General features: G+C 40.7%; 1 protein-coding gene across 16 annotated transcripts in view; it reads left to right on the top strand.

Moving 5' to 3' along the window:
• The first annotated feature begins 2,388 nt into the window (after nucleotides 1-2,388).
• The window catches only part of GREB1L (GREB1 like retinoic acid receptor coactivator), a 140,169-nt gene continuing 117,769 nt past the window's right edge, over nucleotides 2,389-24,788 (top strand). For 10 of the 16 annotated variants that reach the window (XM_071737275.1, XM_071737274.1, XM_071737276.1 and 7 more), the window contains exon 1: nucleotides 2,505-2,629. The gene's annotated coding sequence lies outside the window, so the exon portion shown is untranslated. Of the gene's footprint in view, nucleotides 2,630-24,788 lie in introns of all 16 variants that reach the window. The other 6 variants (XM_071737279.1, XM_071737282.1, XM_071737283.1 and 3 more) reach the window with 1 other exon arrangement.

Consider the following 24,788-nt stretch of genomic DNA (forward strand, 5'->3'; position numbering starts at 1 on the left):
AGATGAAGCCACCCTGGAAGCTGTAAATGTTGACAGTTAAAATAGAAAGTTAGAATAAAACATATAATGAATGTTTCTTCCTTTTCAAAAAAGAAAAACAAAAATAAATCAGATTAAATTGTAGAGTCACTGAGAGTAAAAGCTCCCAGAGTAATTCTCACTCCTTCAGTAGATAGCTTTAGGTAAAATTAAACAGTTCGAAATGTCAAGGGAAATCTAGACTGCAATTACTGGGATCAATTTAGATATAATTAAATAATTTAAGCTAGAATGATTGCACTCTATAGCAGGCATTCTGAAGGCGCCTTGAAATTCTTTTGAATCTCTCATGAACTTTTAAGAGAAGTAATGAAGTCACTGCCTAAATCTGTCCAGGGTCACAGCAACATTATCTCAAGGGACTGTAACTGATACTCTGATACTGCTTAAATCAATTATATTTTGCAGAGAATCAACAACATAGCTGACATATACAGCATTCAAGCAGACATAATGGAATGGCAGCCTGAACTTTATTGCCATTATTTATTTCCATTTTCTTTTTCTTTTTTTTTTTTTTTTTTTTTTTTCTTTTTTTTTCTTTTTTTTTCTTTTTTAGAACAACTGTGACATAAGAATATATGTAAGGAAGTTCTGCACCTAAAGTACTACAAAGTGCCAAAGAAGCTGGTAGGAAAAAAGCATATATCCAGAAATGCAAACTCATACAGCTGCAGAAAAGGAAGTGATGTATATATTTTATATGTGTGTGTTGCATTATCTGAGATGGCCTGAAGATTCTTTCCTACCCAATTTGCTATGAAGGCTGTGTAACAATATTCCCCAACCTTTGATCTCTAACTTATCTACACAGATATAAGCACCCATTACTACACTTCACATCCCATTATATTAAATGAAGTGCAAATCAGCATGTCATAAAAAGCATTGCTCAAATTAAACTAAAACCAGAACAAATAGTGAAAGCCTCCTTAATGCCTACCAGAAACAGTGTGATAAATGCAGAAAAAGGCTAAATGTGTGGATTGTTCAAAAACATCTATATTATCTATCAGACAGACCCATTTCTTATTTCTAGACCAAGCAGCACTAATGCAGTGCCACACCATTTTGTACCATCTCTACTTTCTCCACAAGATATGGACAGTTTTTTGCCCTCCCACTTTTTGATGAAAAGTCTTATTATTTGGGGTAATGAGGACACTCACTAGGATGCTAGGACTTAGTATTTTAACCAATAAATACAAAAGAAAAAGATGGGAGAAAAGTACTGGACGTCTTTTTCTCAATGTCACACAGCAGCAGGTTCCTGTCAAAGAAAACAAACAACATTACAACTTTTTTGTTTCTACCACTTTTCTCTCAGCTATTGAGGCAAAGATAGGACACTGCGTTAGTCTGAGCCCTATTATGGTGCTGAGAGAAGATAAAGGCTTTTTGAAAGGCTCTCCAGAAAGATGCCCTGTGAAAAGTGAAAAGGAGAGGAGGTGGTTCATATGGTAGCTTAATCAATCAAAGGTAAAAGGAAGAAAATGCAAAATCATTTTTCCCAGCTCAATACCCTCAGAGCACCCTGCTGTATTTCTAGTCTCCTTCCCACGCTCCCGCTAAGTCCGACCTTCATCTTTACATCCACTAATCTGTGGCTTCCACACACACTCTGGCTCCATTTGCAGCTTTAAATGTTCCAGATCCTTCTGTTCCCATCCCCTCTAAAACATCCCCTCATCTCTATCTGCTTTGCCTTGAGCCTTGTTCAATTTCATTTCCAACACAAGTCCCCTTCTCTAGTCCATCTCCAGCGTGCTCCTATCACGTGAAGCGCCTTCATCTTGTACTTCACCACTCTTGGATTAACCCCACTGCTAACTAACACAAAACATAACATGAGGTGACCCCTCCAGCTTTAAACTCTGCCCACAGCCCGTGTTGCAGGGCTAGTGGTAGCAGAGACCTTCTGCCTCCTCTGGCCACGGGGCCACGCTGGGCTTCTGACAGGGTTTTGTCGCGTCTCCGTTCCTCTCTTCTTTCCCCTACGTGCAGGGCCTCATCCCTGCCCTCCCAGACTGGAAGTGCTTCCAGGCTCGCTCCCTCCCCACCGAGCCTCGGCTCCCATGTCCCAGGCCTCACTGCCCTCCGCCTGCCTCTTCCACACTAACCCGCGACCACTTCCCATCACCTCAGTCCCTGCCGTGACACCCTCAGTCACAGCCCCGCCCTTCTGGGCCCTGGATCGGGACGGGGAGGCTACTCCGGAGCCTTGCCGACCGCTGGACACCCCCTCACCTGAGCGCAGCTGCCCCCCGACCCCTCTCCCTCCTCACTGTAAGAGCAGGAGGGGCGGCACCTGCGGGACCGCCCCATTCTCCTCCCCTCGCCTCCCCTCCTCCTCCCTCCGAAGAGAGAGGGAAGGAGAGAGAGGGAGAGACCGAGACCGAGACCCGGAGGAAGATTGCGGCACCGAGGGCGCCGGCTGGGACTGCCGAGCGCGGTTCCTCGGTGTTAGGGGAGGGAGGGGGGGGGAAATTAAAAAAAAAAAAAAAAAAAAAAAAAAAAAAATTTTTTTTTTTTTAAGTGAGGGAGGGGTGGAAGGAGAGCTCTTCAACTTCTTCTCTCTCTACCCAGTAAGGTAAGGGAGCGACTTGGGACGCGGGGCTTGACTTCTCCTTCTGTCCCGTTTCTGGGGAGGGCACAGAGGTAGCGGGTCGGGTCGGGTCGGGGTGGCGGCAGCGGCGCCCCGCTCGCTGGGTCGCGCTCCCTGTCAGTCACCCCGCGGAGCGCAGCACCGGGGGCGGCGGGGGGGCTGCCAGCAGCGCGGCGGGATGCGGCCGGTGTCACTGGCGGGCTGCCCGTGCCCTCCCCCGGGTGGGCTCCAGCCCTTTGTTACCGTCGTGTTGGACCGGGGAGGTGTGGGGGGGGTGTGGAAATGACATCGCTCCGACAGGGCAAGGAGGGGGCGGCAGAGCCTTGGCCGGGCGGCTGCGGCAGCAAAGCCGTCTCTGCGAGTGGGTGGGCGGCAGGCGGCAAAGCCCCGGGGAATGGGGATGAGGCGGGCGGGGTGGGTGCGGGGGGTGCAGGTGGTTCTGTCGGAGAGCCGGCGGGCGGGCGGCGAGCTCCTGCGCTCCGCGCTGCCATGTGGGCGGCTGCCAGCAGGGGGCTCGGATGTTTCGCCCTCCGCGGCCGGGGGAAGATTCGCTTGAGGAGGGGAGCGCCGGGGGTAGAAGGCCTGGGGGGGGGGAGGGTTGTTCGGGGGACATTTCTGGACATTTCTGGTTTTGAGGAGGAGAAAAGAGGACGCGGGGTCTGCTCCCCAGGGAGGGCTTTCACTGTCGCGGAGGGGCGACCGTGTCCCCTGGAGACGCGGCAGCCCGGGGGGCTGTGGTAACGGTGGCGGTGGCGAGTAGGGCAGGGCAGTGCGAGCAGGGCTGCGTCGCGGGCCCTGTCAGAGGCGGCCCTTTGGCGAGTCCCTTCACCGTGGCGACCGCCGATCGGCAGGGCTGAGCCACTGTTGGGAAGTAGAGGGAAAGTTGGGAAGAATCGGCTCCGGTGGACCTGGCGTCGGCTGCCCCAGGCAGCTGACAGGTTTATGAAGGAGGCGCCTCGGCAGCCGTGCGGTACCGCCGGGATCGGGCCCTTCCCGTGGCTCTCGGCAGCTCTCCGAGAGATGAAAAATTTGTTTCAAGAATACGTTTTCGGCCAACCCAGAGGGTGGGCCAAGGGCTGCTGTTCGGTTAGGCCCCAAGTCTGCAGATACGTTATTTGTAGTCTCAAATTTAAGGATTGTCAGATGTGTTTGACGTGCAGGAGACTTTAAGTTACCTGGTGGAAAAATAAATCCCATGTTTACTGCTTGCCCTTGTGTTTGCTTTAAGTACCCTGAAGATGTGACCTTTTTTTCATGTGGTTTTGTTTGGGTTTCTTTGAATTGGTGACTCTTACAACTTTTCCGTTGCAAGATATTTTAAGTATTACTGAAATAATATTTCATGTTCATCTTACTTCATTGATAACTTGTTACAAAGAACTCTTTAAAAGATTGCAATAAAAGGCTGTTGAAGAAGAAAGTGCTGTGTTTTATTTCCTGACTTAAGGAAAAACTGAAGCATAATGTTTTATTACAATTCTTAGTGTTGTTTAGGACTGAGAGTGGAGCAAGTAGGTGATGCAGATACAGTTATATACGTGACCTCTGAGAGGACAGGTAAGGGCTTTCTGCACTATTAAATTATGTAATGCACACTTAATTATGGAGCTTTTTTAAGGGGTTTGGGCTATGCCCTCTAAAGAAATCAAGAGTAGGTTTTCTTTTAATTAAAAAGTTTATTACAAAAGCCCTAGTGAGATTTTTTTTCAAAAAAATCTTTGAAAATATTGAACCTTATCCTGAAGACTTTGCTTGTGAGTAGGACAAAAGCACTTACAGAGCTGATGGATTAACTTTTTTTAATACCTCTTTGAAAAGGAACAAGGATTGTGGGAGGATTCTCAGAGCTTTTGAGATAAGTTTGTTTATTCCTCTTGTTACCACTTGTGGATTTTTGCACCTATGCACACTTTTTCTTATGTATTCTCAACTATTTGTGACAAAATGCTCCAAAAAAAATTTAATAATGTTCAATATATGTCTGCCTGTTTAAAGGGTTGGGCTCTAAACCCTGGAAGTTTATTTATACATCTGCTAATACAGGTAACAAATACACTGTATGTTTTTGTTTAATTTTGGTAGTGTTTGTTTAAAAAATGTTTTTGCTAAGGTGTTCAACAAAAAAAAGAGAAAAGTTATAAAACCCAATATCTACATACTAGGAATTTTATTAGTCGGTTAGGCTGTAGGTAATGTAATAATCAGAAATAGTGATGACTTTTTGGTAAGGCAGTTTTCAAGCCCAGAATATAATACTAGAGGAAATAAGGAGTAGACAACCTCATTACTGAGCTTTTACTGGTGTAATTAAAATATGTGAAGTTTCTTAAGATCTTCTTAGGACATCACAGATGAAAGGAGGAGTGATCTGACTGTGTGAAAAATTGGTCTCAAATCCAAGAAAGCACGTTCAAGGTCTTCTTAAACACATAATTATTGGAATTGATATTTGGCAGTTGAACATGTCATGTCTGAAGTATTTTGCAGATGCAAGGAAGACAAAAAACTTGGTAGTGTAATTTAGGATATGCTAATTAGTTTCTATGAGATGCAGCGAGTTAAACTTTTTTAAGGGAAATCTGGAAAAATCTCTGTAATGTGAAGCTTATCATATGCTTGGTTATTCATTCACTGTAAAACTGTTCATTCAGTATCGTGAAAAAAAATACTCTAGAGAATCTTACTTAAAAAAAAAAAAAAAAAAAAAAAGAGGATTGAATACATTTCCTTAAAATTTTCAGTGCTCCTAGGAAATGTTAGGTAGGCACGGGACTGTATGGTTTTTACTTTCAAACGTGTTACCTTTTGTAGTATCTTTCATATTAAGCATTTAAAAGTGGTTTTTAAAAGTGCTTTTATGCTTTGTATGGTTCTGTACCATATGTTTTGTATTTAATTCTTTGAATGACCACTGAAGTGCAGCCAACTTGGGGTGAATGTGGCAACTGTTAACTAGCGCTTAGCAACAGTGCACAATAATCAGGACGGGAAGTGAAGAAGAATACCATGTCTAATTGAAACTACAGGGGGCATTTAGGTAGGTAGGATGTAATTAACAAAACCTGGAGCTTGGACATGATATTAAGGCATCGCATCTTTAGTAAAATGGGCTGCAAAATCATTAGAATAAAAACAATTTTAGTTTTTTAGGTTTTATATCTTGGGTGGGTAGCTAGTAAAGTTTTTTTAAAACATACATGTTTAGCCTGTTCTTGCATGATCATTTCTCACACACAGTGCAGAAGACACATTTTCCTTTGCATCTAAAATGGAATAATGAAAGGGAGGACTGCTGAGAAGACTGACAAATGAAGGGGTAATAAGCCTTGACATTTTGACAATGATGTCTTTTAGAGAATTAGTCCTGTGAAGTAGGGTTCATTAGATGTAGTAAGTGATTAAGATATCTCATATTCTGAAAGAGATTACACTGGCAGTTATAACACAACACTACATTTTTACAGTTAATGTGCTGTTACTGTCTCTGAGATTCACTGACCTTCCCTCAAATCCTTTGTTGTCATGACATTCCTTAAAGTGTTGTGAAAAGTATTGCTTAGTCAGAATATTTGTTCAAAACACTTTTGCCTAATATTTGCCTAATAGTTTCATTTTTAAAAAATTCCAAACCTGATAGTCTTGTTCTGTGCTGTATTGTATATGAAATTATATTCATGAACCAATTTTATGTCGTGTATATCCTGAAAGCATCTTGTTTCTAAGAACTCTGAAAGTATCCTCATATAATAAGGACTAGTAAAAGAATTTTCAGTGAGTCATTACCGAGGCTCACTTGCCTTCAATTTTGAGCATGGCAAGTGTAATTCCTGTTAATAGGTTTGGACTTGCAGGCAGGTAGTGAAGATGACCCCAAAATAACAAGCCATGCTGTGAAAGTGCACACAATCCAGTAGCATTAGGTTCCTAATATTTTATTAGAATAATTAATGCTTTTATAATCCAAAATAAAAACTGCAGAATACCTTAGGGAGGAACTTTTGAATTACAAAAATTTGGAACAGTGTTTTTTCACGACAGGAACAACCAAATTTTATACACTGCTGTGGTTGGCTTGGAAGTATCGAACAGGAGTATGGAGTTCCTTAAAGCATGGTGCCAAAATATAAATGTTTTTATTTTGAATGACTGCTGATGCCATGTCAGATGATTTCTGTTTTTTTACTATTTCACACAGTAATGCCACAGCTTCTGTGAAATTCTTTTTCAAATAGGGAAGCCATAGAGTTGTGTAAATGACTGCTTTTATTGAAGCATGTTTAATGTAATTCTCAGTGAGTTGGCATTTTAGGCTCCTTTTTAAGTTTGCCTACACTCTCCTCTCATAAGACCCCACCCAGAGTCCTGTGTTGAGTTCTGGAGCCCCCAACACAAGAAGGACATGGAACCACAGGAGGGTCACAAAGATGATCAGGGCTGAAGCATCTCTCTTGTGAAGACAGGCTGAGAGAGTTGGGGTTGTTCAGCCTGGAGAGGAGAAGGCTCCAGGGAGACCTTATAGAGGCCTTCCAGTACCTGAAGGGGCTACAGGAAAGCTGGGTGGAACTTTTTACAAGGGTGTGATAGGACAAGGGGCAATGGCTTTAATCTGGAGAGGGGAGATTCAGGTTATACATTAGGAAGAAATTCTTTCTTGTGAGGGTGGGGAGACACTGGCAGAGGTTGCCCAGGGAAGTTGTGGCTGTTCCCTCCCTGGAAGTGTTCAAGGCCAGGCTGGATGGGGCTTTGAGGAACCTCGTCTGGTGGGAGGTGTCCCTGCCCAAAAAGGGGGGGTTGGAATTAAGTGATCTATAAGGTCCCTTCCAACCCAAACCATTCTATGGTTCTATGGCACTTCAGAGGTTTAGTAAGAAAACCCATATATTAATCTGAAGATCCTACAGCACATATTTCCAGATACTTTGGTTAATTTGCATTTAATAATTTTTTTATTTGCAATTATACTACAGTAACTAATAAGACGCGAATAAAATATAGAAGACTGGCAGAACTGTATTTTGTCATAAAATGACCAGAAGAGTAAGATGGGAGCAGCCTGAATCAATATAATAAGATCTGTTATAAATGGTCAATTAATATTCACCATGTGAGGTTTTAAAGAGGTTATTTTGAGGTAGTTTTTCAAACTGATGGAGCAGTAGACAGCAAAATAGTGTGGGCAGAGTCAAGATACTGTTACCTGAGAGATTACCAGACATCTGGCGTACTGGCTGCAGGAACAACCCTGGAGTGCCTAATATTATAAAATGGTGTGCAAAGCCCCTCATGTTCTCTCTCCTATCTCCATCACAGCCTGTAATTAGCTCTTTTCAAGACTATTGGTGTGATCTGCACAGAATGCTTTGAGGCACATCAAGAAGTTAGTTACTGGTTGTAACTGTGGTCTGAAATGTACTCTGTGAAGACTGGTTTAGGTTTTTTGTTTTGGTTATTTGTTTGGGGGGGTGTTTTTGTTTTTGTTTGTTTGTTTGTTTTTTAATTGAAGACTCATCTGTGCACCTTGCTAAGTGACAGCTTTTCCATTGAACATACAGTGAAGTTGTTATGGTTACCTAGATGGCTGAGTATTTTAAATCGATGCACGTGCAATTGAACCTTTTGCTGGTACCTCTGGCTTCTTGCACTGAAGTCTTCCTCCACAGCACCCATTTCTCTGTTGAATGGAGTGCACACCACCAAAATTTCAGAGAAATCAGTAGCCTTCTTTGGAAAACAGTTTAGGCTGATGTTTTTCTCTAGACCCATGCAGCATTTAAATTCAGCCTCACAAAGAAATATTGTTGTACATATGAAGTGTTTTGCCTGTAAAGTTTTAGATATTTGAGAGATACTAGGCTTCCTCTTCCATTTCTTTTTTAATGCTGCCTCCAACTTGGAAACTTGTTTTTTTGTAGCCTCTTGGGTCTCTAGACATAAGGAGAAATTTTTTCTGGGAATTTGATAGTAAAATTATTCTTTTAACTAGGTGGATTCCCCCTGCACCCCTCCATTTATTTCCAGCTGTCTTTTAAAAGATAGAATTGGTTCATATTCAGTTTTAATGCCAGTGCTCAGTGAGACTATGTAGGCTCTTGAGTTGTATGGTCCTTTCCTGGTTGTGTTATCAGTTGAGAGTAATTAGTAGCGTGTTTGGAAATTGCTGCTTGTCTGTTCCTCCACAATCTTCCTAGTAAAGTTTTTAAAAGTTCTTAAAAACTGAAATGTGGCTCATCATCCCTGGTCTTGTGAGGCTGGAGCTCTTTGGAGCTTTGTCCATCATACCCACTTCTGAAAGCTGTTGTAGTGGGAAGGAAGAACTGTCTCTGATACTTGAGTTCATCTGCTTCTGATGCTGTAAGAAATCTGGGCAACTACCTCTTTACACTGGTAGTAAAGTCACTGGTAAAATAGGAACACTCACATGCCAATTTTTATGAGCATTACTGATGCCAACCCATGTTACTGATGTTTCAGGATGAGGATCATATGTGGCAAGACCTTGCCTTGAAGTCAGTTTGGGATTTGCAGAGGCAAATGCTCCATTCCCTGTCCTCAGCCTTGTAGCCCTCCTCTGCTTGTATAGTACTTTGTTGCTGTTAGTTCTCAGTTTATATCTCCTGGGTGAAAAAGTGTTGCTTGTAATACGGTGTTTCGTAGTGTCTGGTTGCATCTCAGTTTTGCCATTCAGGAGATCACACCATCTACTTTTAATGCTTTTGTTTCTGCTTCACTGACCATCTCCCTGTGGCTTGTCAAGAAGCCCCCAAATTCTGTGTTTCTTTAGAACCTTAAGTAGCTTTATTCTCCAGTCCTTTCATGCTTTTGGTCAGTTTTGAGAACAGTTGTTTCATAAAGGAAGCTTAATCTTGTAATTTCTTTAAACCACTTACACAGAATCAAATTCTTAGTGCAACTAGGTGATTTATTTTAGAAGACTGAGAATTAGGTCTTGATTTTTACAGCTACAGTACTCTCACTGCATCAAAGAAACCCACTTCCTACCAAGAATGTTGTATGTCACATTTAAGAACATGGTGGTTTTGTAGTCTTGTAAAAAATGCTTTAAAAATATATATTTGTATAGATTAAATGTTAAGAGATAGATGTTGTTACTCTTTCTAATCTTAATCTCCTAGAGGGAAGATTCTTTCATGAGAACTCTTGCCTTATCCATCTAATTTTGTATTGATCAGTCCCAGCTCACAGAGGAAAATATTTGAGGAAAACGTAAGGGGAGGGAAAGGGCAAAGACATCCAAGAGGACTTTAATGCCTTGGACAGAGACGCACAGAACCCAACAGGGTATGTAAAAACAGAAGTTCAGAGTAAAAAATTTGCATCTCCTTAGAGTCTGACTGCAGCATTTTCAGCAAATTCTGAAGGTTACCTCTTGCCCATTAATTTTTTTTAATTAATTAGGAGAATCAGCTCTCAATTTCCAAGCCACTTGAGGAAGATGACTTGCCTGCCAGATTGTTATTTCACCTTCTTCCTCCAGGTCCATGTGATTTTTGCAGATGTGGGAGGATTTCAACTGGATTTCATGGGCACCAAGAAAACACACTTTTTCTTCTTTTTTTTTTTTTTTTTAGCATTAGCTTAGTAATACCCTCCTTTGTTACAGTGTGTCTGAGAGTGTTTTGGGTGCTGCATGGAAAATAGATAGGTAGTTGCCTCCTCCAGAAATCCTCTAGGCTGTAGACTTGGCAAACTAGGGAGGATAGTGTGTGTGCTCATATACATATGTATATATATTTCAAAGAGAAAAGGACCTAAATTAGAAATTCTGGGGTCTAATATCGTAATGGTCCAATGTCTTAATAGGACACAGGATTCTTTTCTTTTAATGAATGCTTGGCTGGGATGACATATGCTGGTCTGAACTCTAACGTGGTGTTTTTAGTTTGCCCTTATATGTGTGTATGACTAGACTAGGAGTTCTTAGTATGTAGTTGATGTCCCACTAGTAATGTTATTCAAAACAGTATGTCTCAGAAGCTCTTAAACAAAAGCATCCACCAAAAAAACACTTTAATTTTGAACGGCAGATGTGACCTTGTGGCCGAAAAGCCTGAGAAAGAAGGAGAAAAAAAAAAAAAAAAAAAAAAAAAAAAAAAAAAAAAAAAAAAGCAAAAAAAAAGGCATTCTTCTGGCTGCTCTCAGCTGTCATAATGAACAGTGTTTTCTTGCTGACTGTCCAGCATGTTGGGTTTTTTTTTATTTCATGAGAGATGACTTGTGCCTGATGACTGTGCAGATGGATGCTCAGTTTTAATCTGCAGCACAGCTGGCTGGCTTTCTGTCAGGCCTGACTTTGGGGTGATTTCAGTTGAGGTGGATTTGGTGTAGAAAGAGGGAGGCTGTGTTTGTGATAGGGGTTAAGCACTCCACGGTACAGTGCAGTTTTTCAGCTCCATTTGCTGTGGCTCTAATAAATTAATTTATAATAACGTTCTAAGGCCAGACATTAACTGCTGAGCTAAACTTGTGAAGTTGGGTGTGTGTTGCCAGAGTTCCTCCTGCTTAAAAAGGCAAATAATATAACCTGTAGGCTCAGAACTGTTGAAAATTCATCCTAATATTGATGCTTTGATGTCTGTTTAAAGTGGAAAAAAAAAAAAGGTTTGCTTTTGATCACCACGTTTAAAGGATACTGTCTCAGCAGTGTAATAAATGAGAATTAGATTTGGAACTTACTTTCAGTAAAAGATAGTATTCTTCCAGATGCTTTTTAATTGAATTGCCCTGTGAAAATAGGCTCAACTTTGAATTCAATAACATGCAGTTCAGGGCCTTTGTGCTGCAAAAGAGAGAGGAATGCAACAGATGCTGCATACTTTTGATTTTTTCTGTTGTCTGATGATATCTCTAAACTTGTGTTCTCTATTCTGATTCACTGTATAAACAATTACAGCATGAACCTCAATGTATAACCTTGACACATGACTGGATCCTTGCTTTGTAGTTCATTAGTAGTTTGTCCAAATTGCAAAAACTCTGTGTTGGGAAACAGGTAAAGTATTTGTACCGATAAAACATTTAATTTTCGATAAATACTGCATTTTGTACCTCAGACCTCTATTTTTAAGAAACAAGCCTTCGGTTCTATTTTCATTGCAGTTTAGCTGAGAATTACTGAGACCCTCACATTTAAATCTGCCAGGTTAATGAGTCAAAACTACTAAGGCAGATCAGCCATGAACCAAAATACATCCAAACTGTGTTTTATTTTCACAGAATACCCAATCTGGCCCATCCTTGAATGTAAGGTTGGACTGATTGACCTTCAGAGGTCCCTTCCGACCCAAATTCATCTCTGATTCTGTTGGTTTTGTGAAGAAGGGTAGTACAAAATCTATAAAAATAGGCAGTATGACCTATTGATAAGATAGCTTCTTGAAACAGTTCATCTGGCCTGAGGGCTTTGCAAACATACTCAAGGAACAGGCTACAGGCAGACTGAACTGGTTTGGTTTGGTAGCCTGCCTTCCACTCTCTTCTTTCTGGTCATTTTTCTGCTGTGTGCTACACGTGCTTTCTGTATGTCACCAGAAACACAGATGGATTGCATATCCAGTCACACACATCCGTGGAGAGACACAGGGAGTTCTGTTCCTGGCAGCTGTCTGCAGGTTTTAGGGGATGGCAACCCAGAAATGGTCTGGTGATTGAGGCATTGCTGGGAATATGTGAAGAATAAGGCTGCAAAGCCTGAGTGACTTGGTAAAAGGTTGTTTGGCATGTCCAAAATGAAAGATGGAGCATCAGAGGGTAAGGATGATACCTGATGCATCGTCTAAAATCAGTCTTCTTAGTTTAATAGTCATAATCAAACATTTTACTCTAAGGAAACTTAAAATAAGACCGGCCCTATTAAATTTCAACCTTTTCAGGACTTAAAAAAAGCGTGCATAAACAGGAGATATTTGTTTATATTCTATTAATTGATCACTCCTAGTTGCTATTTTGTTAATCAGTGAGATTTGGGAATTGCTCTTCTCTGTTGCATGCTCTCGTGCATCTTTTTGATAACTGAGTTGCAAGTGTGTCCATATGTTTTATTTTTCTGGAGAGACTGATGCTTACATGATGATTCAGGATGTGGGTTGCAGTTTCCCCCTATCTACCATATTCTAGTTGAACATACTCCATATGCAGAGGAAAAAGAGCCAAGTGTGGGAAGAAGGGAGTTGTGCTTTTTAGTTCCAATTGTGAGAAGAGTAATGGAGGCAGGATGACAACCTATCTTTACCTGCTCCAAATTTTTATTATGTGTAAATGGTGGGAAGTTGAGGTTTTGTAAAAAAAACCCAAAACAACCTAAAAAAAGACAACAACAAAACAAACAAACAAACTAAAACCAAACGAAAAACGAAACGGCAAACAGCAAGGGGTAAAGGAGAACTAGAAACTGGCTGCTAGAGGTTGGATGTTGTTTGAGAAACCCAATTGAAGAAGTTGCCTGGCAAATTAATAAGGGCCGGAGAGCAGAACTGTTTTATGGTTCATAACTAATCCTTTGCCCCAAGGACAGAAATCAAGTGTATTCAAGGCCAGTGCCTGGAAGGAGGGTGGCTGGCCCCAGGATGAATTCATTAAAACAATTCTATTCTCCCTGTTCCAAAGTGCAGTTCATGCTGAGAGGGACTGATAAACTTCTCATTAAAAAATGCTTGTTGAAAATGTGGTCTGTTCTTTGTGCTGTCACAGTGCCTTTCTCATCTGGAAGAAATCACATAAACTGTTCTTTCATCAAGTGTGCAGAGATAAGAGAATGCAGTGGTGAATCTTCTTGTGTCCATACTGTCATTATGAGTACCAGGAAAAATAGCTCCCAACTGTGAATACATGAGGAGAGAATAGTTAAAGAGAAATGGCCCCTTTCAAAATGGGTTTATATTAAACTGGTGAGGAAGAAGTTAAACCAGTGTCACCAAGGACAGTATTAAGACTGTGATTATCTTTTTTCTCAAAAGGAGGTTTGCACTGGTCTATTTGCAATCATTACTGGCTTACCCTTATCCCTGGTGGTTTATGATTCCTTCTCTGTTTCTACAGCTACAGACTTTTTTTTACTTAACAGAGCTTTTAACTGATGATCACCGTTCTTTAAGATTTTATTTCTCTACCTGTCCTTTATTGGAGAGGAGCAGTATTACTGTTTTAATAAGATTTTTGTATTAAGTTGATCCTTGGTTTCCACTGCTGCTACTAATGAGTTATTTGCTCTTCAGAAAATATGTTTTTGTAACTTAAGCTTAAGCTTAGTATATCTGACCAGAGCAGGTCAGAGGTAACTGAAGAATGTTCTTATGTTCTGAATATGGCCAATTAGTATTATATTCCGTGGCAAAAAAAAAAAAAAAAAATTAAGGTTTGTTTGGTTCCTTTGCAGATAACATGCTTTATTTTGCTGGAGAATGGCTTAGCTCAAGGTAAAGAGTCAAGTTAAATTTAATGTAATAATAGATTGAGTTAGAAGACCTAGAGTTCTAAGCTACCAGTTTGAGAGATAGAGGATCCAAAGAAAATATGTTGTGACTTCTTTAAAGAAACAGATACTGGAAAGCAGGCTGCTCAAACCTCACTTCACAGAATTGCAAAATTATTGAGGGAGATTTGAGGTAAACTTGAATTCTTCCACATTTTGACCAAAAAATGTGCCATGTGTCTGGGGATTCCACCTTGGATGAACATTAAAGTTCTTTTCATCACTGAAAGAAAGCACAATGGCATACTTAAGAAGGGGAAAAAAAACAACCTTTCTTTCCCTTCTTATGTGATTCTCTCTCTCTCTCTTATCATGACAGCAGTATGAAAGAAATGTATTTGTGAATGTAAGAGAAAAAGCCTTTTCTAAAAACACAAAAAATTTGCATGCAAAACTACGGTGTAGGTTTTTACCAATGTGGTGGGTTATGCACTAGCACGTAAAGAGCATAGGACTTTTATTGCCCTGGGATGCTTCATACCAATTACAGGGATGTTCAAATGAAACAATATCCTATAGCCAAATTACTAACATGTGTTAGAGAAAACCTGTAGTATTTTCATGTCTTATTTAGCCAGATTCTAAATTTGTTAGAAAACCAGGTATACCTGTTCCTAAATGGATTAGCTATAATTGCTTGCATGATGGGAGACTGGATTCAGTAAGGTTTTTCAGCTGTAGGGCAAGGAAAAACAGCTGTAAAAATGTTGATGGTGGCCATGAATTTACATTTAAACAGCAACTTACTTTCATTTGAGCTCAGGGTGGACTTTGATTTGCAGGAGATCTGGTTTTGTTTCTGAATTTTGCCACTGAGAAAGAAGACGACATATGGCTTCTCTGTGCCTCAATTTCCCTATCTCTAAAGCAAGGATGGTGGTTGTCCTGGGAGTCTGGAGTGTTTTAAAGCACTGTATACAGTAATGATTTGCTGTTATGCTCTTCTGTGGCTGAGTCTAGAGGGTCCTTAGATAAAATCCCCTGTCTGGACCTTGGGCTGCTGAGCTTCATTCTTCTGTCATTAAGATTTAGACATAGCAGACCTAATTGTATTCTTGGCATAAATACAAATGGTTATTAATTTGGTTTCTGTGTTCAAACCTTCTGTTTAATTTCAATGAGCTTGATTTTAATTCATTGAAAATAAATGTCTTGGTCTCCATTTTCCCTCTGAGGTCTGGCTGCTGCGTGCAGAGCACCGGGGCAGCATCTCTGCCGAGATGGCTTTGTGGGGAAATGGATTCTTAAGTCCAAGGCCCTCTGCCTGAAAAGGCAGCCCATGGCCAAGGCTCTGTTTACCCACCATGGTGGTGCTAACCAGTATCTGCATTGGTACTGAAGCAATATATGCAATACTCAGTGAAAATGGACTAAGCTGTCTCTCCCAGGATGTCTTCAGCTGGCTAAAGCAAGCAGTAGCTGAGGAGGGAGTAAATAACGTGTTTTCAGGCCACATGCTGTCACAACCTTTGCCCTCCCCCCACAGCCCCTATCCTTTTTTTTTTTTTTTTTCCTTTTTTTTTCCTTCTTTTTTTTTTTGTCATATGTTTTAGTAGTCTAAGTATGTGTCAGTGGTAATCCTGGCTCTGTGCTTTTAAAGGATGATCACACAATTTGTTGCCACAGTGGGAATTTTCCTCCCATTTAATTTTTGTGAGCGTCACACAACTAAACCTTATTATTATTATACTTATTATTATTTTTAATGTTATTTCTGGTTGCTGTTTGCATGGCTACATTTGACTGTATCTCTCCTCGCAGCCTGTTACCATTTTGTATGCTAGGGGGTCAAACAAACTGGTTTGTTCCCTGGATGCTCATCTGAATTTCAGAGCTGCTGTCCTTCACCCCCTGGCTCTCTGTTCCCCTCCCCCTCCTCTCCACACACAGCCACATCGGGTCCCTTTCTCCCCTCCACCGCCCTCCCCCTTCTTCCCTCCCCTAGCCCAGCAGAAAAGTAAATGTCGATTATCTTTTCCTACACAGCCCTTACCCTGAGTCGCTGGTTATCACTTAGGGTGGCTGAGGTACTAGAGAATTAATGCTCTGAAAAGTCAAATTATTTGAAAGTCTGATGGGTCTGTGTATTACCATCAAGGTACTGTGGTGCTTTGGGGGGGAGAAATACATTTTACGGGGTTTACGGTGACTCTTAAAAAAAAAAGGTTGCCTCTCTTGTCAGGGTGTGATCACGGTCATGTTGGTTTTATATAAAACAATTTTGACGAATTCTTCTCTTTGGGGGTGTAATTTCTCATGTCTCCAGTGAATCTTGGCAGAACATGGAGGGGTTTAACTGGTGCTGGACTCCTGCTTGAGACCCAGCTTCATGGTAGCTCTCATGGCGTGGTTACAGTTAGACACCTTCTTGCCTTAAAAAAGGCAAGAAATGGGAGGTGATTGAACAGAATAGACCCTCATAAAACCTTCATACCTGGTATTTAAAAAAAAAAACCACAAACATACTGCCCTTGTAGTTTGTAGATTGAAATGTCTGTCTGTCGGGGAGGAGGGGAATCACGTAGGAAAAGATTTATGCCTTCCTTTGGGCTGTTGCTTGGTAACAGAAAATGCCTCTTAAGCCTATTTTTGGAGAGGGGAGGGGTGAAACTTGATTCAGTGACCATCTGTCCCGAGCTGGTTGATTTCCTGTTGAGCTCCCCTTTGTTTCTGTCAAACAATTGATTGTTACCCTTTATAGATAAGAATACTGTTGGTGACATTGCCCTGAATCAGCAGGTTGGCTCGTGGCAACCACAAAACAGACCTATTAATTTTTTTAGTTTGTTTTTTTTTTTTTCATGTTTAAGCGATTTTGGTTCTGAGGATACTAACTGATTTCACAGGGGTTTATTTACCTGTGTTGGAGTTTTGGCAATTTTTTTCCTCTTGAGGAATGGACACCAATGCAGTATGGGAGTGTAATAAATGTAATTGAAACATTTTTAAAAGTGTATGTAGTAATGGTCCTTTTTTAAAAAGTCTGAAATAGTTGGGAGATAGCCATGGGTTTGTGCATTTTAAGCCTTTTGGCAGTGGGGGAGGGAGCAGAAGTTAATTGAAATCCCTGTTGAAGAAATCCCCACTGTTTCTGTGAAAACAAAACCCAGATCCTTAGTTGCAAATGGAATATTTGCTATTGTTCTTGCTTAATTGACAGAAAATTATTCTCTGTTTGAGTAGCTCCTGATGTTTGTGTAGCAGTAAGGTGCTGGATAGATTTGAATGCCAATTACATTATTTTTATGCCATCTGCTTTATTTATACTTAGAAGTCTATATTTTTCCTTTAGTTATATGCATGCAGGGTACAAGGTATATGCACATGCAAATATGTGTGTGTCCTCTATAGCTGGCATTATATGGGAAGTATTCCAATGCTATTTCCTTCCCTGCCTTGAATTTCAGAGAAGAGGTTCATAGTTCCAGGTATCTGCTGAAAAAAAAGGCTTTTAGAGTGTTTAGAGGAGAGGGCTTGGATCTGCAAAAAGAGAGTGAAGTTCCTCAAAGCAATAGGACAGTGATAAGTTTTTCCTTCAGACAATGAAACCCTTTCCTGGGTTTTTTCCATGATGTGGTGTTACTGAGAAGGATGAGCAGGGCAGGGGTTCAGTACAAATGTGTTGGCATCTTGCAGGTCTTTGCTTACTTTTGAGTATAGCCTACTTACCACTCAGCAGATGAAATTTGGAGGCAATCGCTTCACAGAGCAGAAGGTGTTAGGAAAGTTAATTTCCCTTTCTGTTTTATTTTTTCCACATGCTCTCCAGGTTGCTTTCTACAGGCAGAAGAGTTCTAGTCTGCAGTTTTTCAACGTGGTTCTGGATGTGTGTCAAATTCAGCTCTTTTTGAAGCTGGTGGCAAGGTGCCTGCTGAACGTTGATACTCTGAATGTGGGTGAGATAGGCTTGTGAGGTTTCCTTGCTTGCTTTCTTTTTACAGTTGCATGTTGTAATTAAAGATCTATGATTTGGCCTAGTGAGGAACATTTGTATCAAACCATGGGAATGAGCAACTCTGGCTTGCTGGTCAGCAAGCCCTACCTGTTGGTTGCCTGTTTCCTTACCCCACCCTCAGCCTTTCCCCCCTTATTTTGCTACTGTTTATTTGGCATATGCTAGGATCTGGAACAAGGACTGACCCACTTGAAAAGCAACTTCTTCTTCTTCCAGGTTGCTTTTTAGGTGGATTGATTCCTTCATCCAGTTGAGCTTGGCCGGTGCAGTGGAACATGTGGGGGTGGAAGTGATCTGTACTGAGTAGAAGTAGAATCTTTTTTTAATTTCCTTTTAACCATTAATGCTAAATATATTGTGAGTATTAGCATGCATTCTCTGTTAGGTAGAGAAATCCTACTTTGGGATTAGTTTGGAACTTTTGCAAGCTGAGTGGATGTACACACATCACTGCTGTAAAATTAACTCAACATGCATATGTACTCCTTTTCCCCTTTTTTGGTTGAAAGTGATAGGGACCACCAACATGCCTTTAGGGTATTTTCAGTATGTCTTGAAATTACACTGAGATCAAAAAGCATTTGTAAAACTATTGCCAACTAGGTTCGTGTTTGTGGGCCAAGGGAGTTTAACCTTGGCAGTGAAGGAACTGTCCTGAACTGCTTTGAGAATGGATTAAATCTTTCTTCTTGCAGAACAGAATTTCTGCAAGGAAAAAAAAAACCAACAAACAAAAAACTTGTGAATTTATTTCAGGCTTGAAAACGCTGTTGTAAATATTTGGAACACAGTTTTGTATCTGGCATATATAAACTGATAAGTTCTCATCCATATTTTTGCTGTTTCCTTAGAAGAGCATTACTTAGCAAAATAGCTCAAATTGTAGGGAACTGACAAAAAGTCCAGTTCTTCCAGTGTCAGAGCAGTTAGAGTACAGGCCTGCTCTTACCTTCCTGCTTTCTGGTCGAGTTGTACTGCACTTCTCCCATTAAAAACAGATCTGATCTGTCCTTTGTTCCCAGATAAAAGCTGCTAGGGATCTGCCAGTCAGAAGGCACAGTCAGTGCCTGTGGCTTGCCTTACATACAGGAAGGCAGTAATTCTAGAAAGGGAAGCAGGCAGAAGACTGGCATCTGCTTGCTTTCGCCTTCTCGTGTTGCTGTTGTAAGGATGGAATTATTTATGTTTATTTTTTACCTTCTCCTGAATGCAATCAGCCAGGGTCTGACCAATGCTGTTCAATGTCAGAGTGCTCTGCAGAGTTTTTCTTTTGGGAGGAGGGCACAGAGGTAGGGTCACAATCAGCTTTTCCATGCTGGGTGAATTCAGGTTCCCATATGTCATTGTTACAATGCTTCTATTGCAGCTGTGATTCAGCCTTCATTTACAGAGCTGCTAGCAGTGCTGTCCTTAATACCAGTTTGATTAATCTTCCTCTCCTGTGGTAAAAAGGCCTGCTTGTGGCTCACAGGAGTTTGGATGCTGTAGCAATGACTTGCTGCTCTAAGATGGATGCTATCCTATCCTTTTCTTCCCAGCTTGCACCCCTGATTGCAAAACCCCATGCATCAAAGGTGATGGTGCCAAGCTTCCCTTCTCCTGGAAAGCTTTGGCCATCAGTACCCTTGACAAGCTTTACAGAGAGCAAGCAACAAAACAAAGGTTTTTTGGGAACCTTTTATTTCCAGCAAATGATTTTCTAAAGCCATGAAGTTGAAGCCTAACTTTGGAAAGAAAAAAGCCCAACATGTCCTCAGTGGAGATATGTAGCCATCTACTTCATAATCCATCACAGCCCTCTTCTGTCTCAGAAGGTTTTCCAGGGGTAAATGCTTCTCTTTAGAAGAGCTTCATAGAATCATAGAATTGGCTGGGTTGGAAGGGACCTCATAGATCATCAAGTCCAGCCCTTGATCCACTACCACTGCAGTTACCAGACCATGGCACTGAGTGCCACATCCAGTCTCTTTTTAAATATCTCCAGGGATGGAGAATCCACCACTTCCCAGGGCAGCCCATTCCAATGTCTGATCACCCTCTCTGTAAAGAAATTCTTTCTAATATCCAACCTAAGCCTCCCCCAGCACAACTTGAGACCGTGCCCTCTTGTCTTGCTGAGGGTTGCCTGGGAAAAGAGACCAACCCCCACCTGGCTACCCCCTCCTTTCAGGGAGTTGTAGAGAGTGATGAGGTCTCCCCTGAGCCTCCTCTTCTCCAGGCTGAACACCCCCAGCTCCCTCAGCCTCTCCTCATAGGATTTGTGCTGGAGTCCCTTCACTAGCCTGGTTGCCCTCCTTTGGACCCACTTCACTGTGCTTATCTTCCAGTCTTTGCATTGGCTTGGCTGCTGACTGAGCTGCTCCACTTGGACCACTTCTGTCAGCTTTATTTATTTTTAGTGCTCTGGAAGTGTGTTGCAGTAGAACATCCATTATGCTGCAGTTCTGCCCTGTAGTCTTCCTGATATCTAACATGCACCTTGTGGGTTGTAGGGTTGCCTAGTAGCTGGTAGTAGTCTCCATAAGAGGTGGAAATTTCTGGCACTTCTTGCAACTGATGCTTTAGCTGTTTGTCCTTCTTTTACCATGAGGGAGCAAGATCCATGGAGAAGCTTCATGGGGGTTAGATGATACCGACTGATTTAAGTTAACTTTGGTTGCAGTTCTGCTTCCTCACAGGAGGGTAATTCCAGGTGTCGGTATTGCTGGGAGAGAATCTCTCTTCTTCCTTGCTGGGAGAATCTTTTCAAAGACTGGCAAAGCAGTTCCTAGTCAGGGCTCTGCCAGGACCAGCAGAAACTGTGTGCAAAACTATTCTAAAGGCATGAAGCAACATGCAAGTACTAAGAAGCCTGGAGAGAAACAGAATTTCTGTTGATTTATGCTGCCTTATACCTCATTTTAATAATATAATTCTGAAAATGGTTTGTATATTAAATAAATATATTATTTTAGGAAGCTTTTTTATTTCTCAAAACTTGTGTTTCCTCTGACATCCTTTTCTCCTAAAAATATTTTGTGATAGTGCTTATTTTTTCCTCATTTCCTCAGAGAACTGAGTGACCAAAAAAAGGGATGGACTTAATGACCTGAAAATTTGACTTCTGGGGCTTAAGCCAATGTCTCAAAACCTGTGATAGCCTTCCTTCTGCCAATGGATGGAAAAAATGTGCAGCAGGTTTACAACCTGCTGGCTTATTGCTGTTATGGATGTGTTTACCATTGTAGAGATGAGCTTGTGTCTGGACACCTGATTGCATGCAGGAGTGGGGAATAGCAGCTCCTTTCTATATCTGCAAAATATGTGAATGGATCATGCAAGAGGTATTCTTCCATACATAGTGACTAAATGAATTTAATCTAGACAGTCATTTTTTTTTTTAAACCTTGAAGTTGCAGTTGCCTGGGCATATGCTGCGGTCTTGCCCTGTGAACAGTGCTTTGATGTATAACTTTACTGTTTATTAATGATACTTGATGTGGGACAGACATGTACATAGTGTAAAAAAAAAAAAAAAAAGAGAGAGAGAGAAGCTGGAGTATTACCTGTAATGCCATTGTAGGGTACTGCTTTATATATATGTGTGTAAATAACTGCAGAAGACTACAAGTAAACAGAAGCTGTAGGTCTTATATCTATCAATGCTGTAATGAAATGGCAATTTCTGTGAATGGAAAAGAAATACCATATAAGTTGGAAGAGAATTGAGCAAAGTAAGGAAAGGTAACATGAGTGTCTCTGAACTACTGTTATCTTACAGGATTTTGGATACAGAAATTTGTCATCTCATCATGACCAAGTAGGCTGTTTCTTTTTTTTTTTCCTGCTGAGCAAAAACAATTTCCTTCCCATCTCTTTTTCTCACTCTCCAACACTACTATGGTTAGCATTCTATCTAGAAAGTTGATCAACCTTTTAGACATAAATTGGGCAGATGCTTCAGTTGGCTATATTGCTGTGTCTTTGGATTTTGTAGTTGATTGCAGAATTTTTGGGTGAGGAGCGTAGCTTTCTGAACAGACTTGCTCTGTGTGAAGTTCAGAGAGCATTTAGGTGTTGTACAGGCTTCTTGATCACTTTTCCAACCTTTTTGACAGGAGTTGTTCATGGTTTTGTTTTTTCAGATTTTTTTTTTCCTCAGTGACCAGATAGTTTCAGGGAGCAAGGAGATGGACCTGGAATTAAGCTGGCTAAAGCCAGCACTTGGGAGATCTTTGCTCTGTTCTGCCTTGACCACAAGCTTCCCAACAGACCTCAATGGGGTTGGGGGAATGGATCTCATTCTTTTTTTTTTTTTTTTTCTTTTTTTTCACTCTCCATGAGTAAAATGGAAATAGAGTGTTACTTAAATGAGCTGCTAAATTTTTCTTAGCGTTGGTGTTAAAATAACATATCCCATAAAGACTGTAAATAAACTGTGAGGTTACAAAAATGTCGTGTGTGGTTATGCTGGGTTTTTATTTTTCTTGCAGTGTTTGTTTCAAGTGAATTATTTATGAAGTCCCAGGCTCTTCATTTTACTCTTCTTTCTGGAATGCAATTTATTAGTGATATCCAGTGGGATCAGGAGCATAAATAAGGTTTGTTTCAAGGCTTGCTGTGTGCAGAGGGTTTGGTGGGGGGTTTGGAGTGAGGAGAGCTGTTTTGTTTGGTGTGGCTAATCAGGAGTGAGGCTGGAATTGCTCATAGCTGTCATTCAGGTTTTGTTTCAAAGTCCAAGGACCTACTGGGAAAAACAAAAAGCTAATGAAAGCTGACTGTATTTCAACCCAAACCCAGTGGAATCCAAAATGATGTCCTGACACTCTGTGTATTCTTATTCTCCTGCATTCCCGTGGTTACTAAGGTAACAGGTTTTTAGAGGCTTTACATCTTCATTGTCAAGTATTTGCTACACTTATTGTTGCTGTTTGCAGATTAGGGCAATTTAAACAATGCCTTTTGAAATGGGGACCAAAAAATACAAAAAGAAATATAGTAGAAATAGATGTAATGAATCAATTGCCTTCTCTTGTTTAAATTTTCAGAAGCTACATACAAAATGCCGTGCTGGTTTAGTGAAGGGATTTTAGGCATGGAGAAACACTGTTTTTTAAGGCATGTTCATTACAGGGCACTTTGAATACAGATGTGAAGAGTGCTCTTACTTGGTGCCTTTTCCAACCATCAGCGTTGTCGTGAAGAAACTGAAGTTCTTATTTGCATCAGGGTATTGCTTCTCCTCTTGGAATGCATCTGAGACAGTTACCTGAATATTGTAAGTGATGTTACTTTTGCATTACTGCATCTGTGAAACCATAGTTTAAAAATCTAGTAGGCTGGAACAGGTAGGGAAAGTCATCTTTTAAAAAAGTATAACTGTGCATAGAACTCTGTAGCTGAATGTGTGTTTTTGATGCTCCCTGTATCCATGTAGCACAAGGAGAAATATCCCTGTTCACATCTTCCTTTGGAAAACTGGATTGTGGAGGAGATGGTTAGGCTTCTAAATGTATCTCCAACAAGGCAACCTTTTAAATTGATTTAGTTTCTGCTGGCTTCTTGAAAATTTGTGCATTGCTGCCGCTGCATCTGTGGTAGAAGAAATATTTTTTAAAAAATGGTGCAAGCATTAACTCTTGAAACTCTTGGGGACTTTACATCAAGCTGATTTATGGGTTGCCTGTTAGGTGAGTCATTGTAAACTAGGCTGGGCATGTTTTTTTCTTCTGTAAAATGTGGAGAGTGCCCAGATAGACGTTAGGAAGGAGAACTGTAAATTATAGTCTGTGTATATGGATTGCTGTGGGAGTTTTTGATGCTGTGTATATATGCTCAGACCATGACATACAAGATACAAAGTTGGAACTCCTCCTTTCAGTCATTTCCCAGTGTTTTGGTTAAGATACAGTTAATTATATAATGAAATAGTTCTAATAGTTTAATAATTAAAATAATTCAGTAGTTTTGATTGTGTATGTGCTTTAATTAAAAAAATGCAGACTTCATTGCACTCATGGTGAAGTAGTGCTATGATTGTACATTTATAACATAGTTCAAAGAACACTGTTTTGGTAAATACAATGAAGCTTAAATCTTGTTTGGTTTGGTTTTTTTTTGTTTTGGTTTGGTTTTTTTGTTTTGTTTTTTTTGTTGTTGTTTTTTTTTCCCAGTGTGATCTCTTCTTACCCCCTTCCACTCCCCTTGCCTCCGAAATGGTTTTTCACTCTCTGCCTACTGCAGTTCAAAAGCTTCTAAAGCTGCTGAGTTTATTAGCACCTTACTGTAGAGGTGCTTACAGCTGATGTGGCTAGAAAGATAGTGTGAGCAGAGTTGGAAGAGGCAGGGGAAACTCTAAAACTGTTGTTGAAACCCTTTCAAATTAAAAAATACTGCTTTGTATATAGTGAATATTTGGCATTTCTGGGTTTTCTCATTGCCAGTAACTGAATTTGTTGCATCTTTAACAAACGGAGCTGCTTAATATATACTCATGTGTGCAACCTATCCTCATCTTTAATTCTGCACCTAGCAGTAGCATTTTTGAGCCTTTGTAAAAGCTCTTGTTTAAGTTTCATTAAAACAAAATCTTCTTTTGAACTGTATGATCTGCATGTCTGAATTTCCTACGAAGTCGTTTTCTAGGAAGAAGCAACCACTTCTCTGTGACTGGGACAGTGTTTCTCATTTCCTTTTCCCTTTAAAATAAAGCTGTGTCAGAA

This window comes from Heliangelus exortis, chromosome 2 (genome assembly GCF_036169615.1).
Source record: "Heliangelus exortis chromosome 2, bHelExo1.hap1, whole genome shotgun sequence".
Lineage (NCBI taxonomy): Eukaryota > Metazoa > Chordata > Aves > Apodiformes > Trochilidae > Heliangelus > Heliangelus exortis.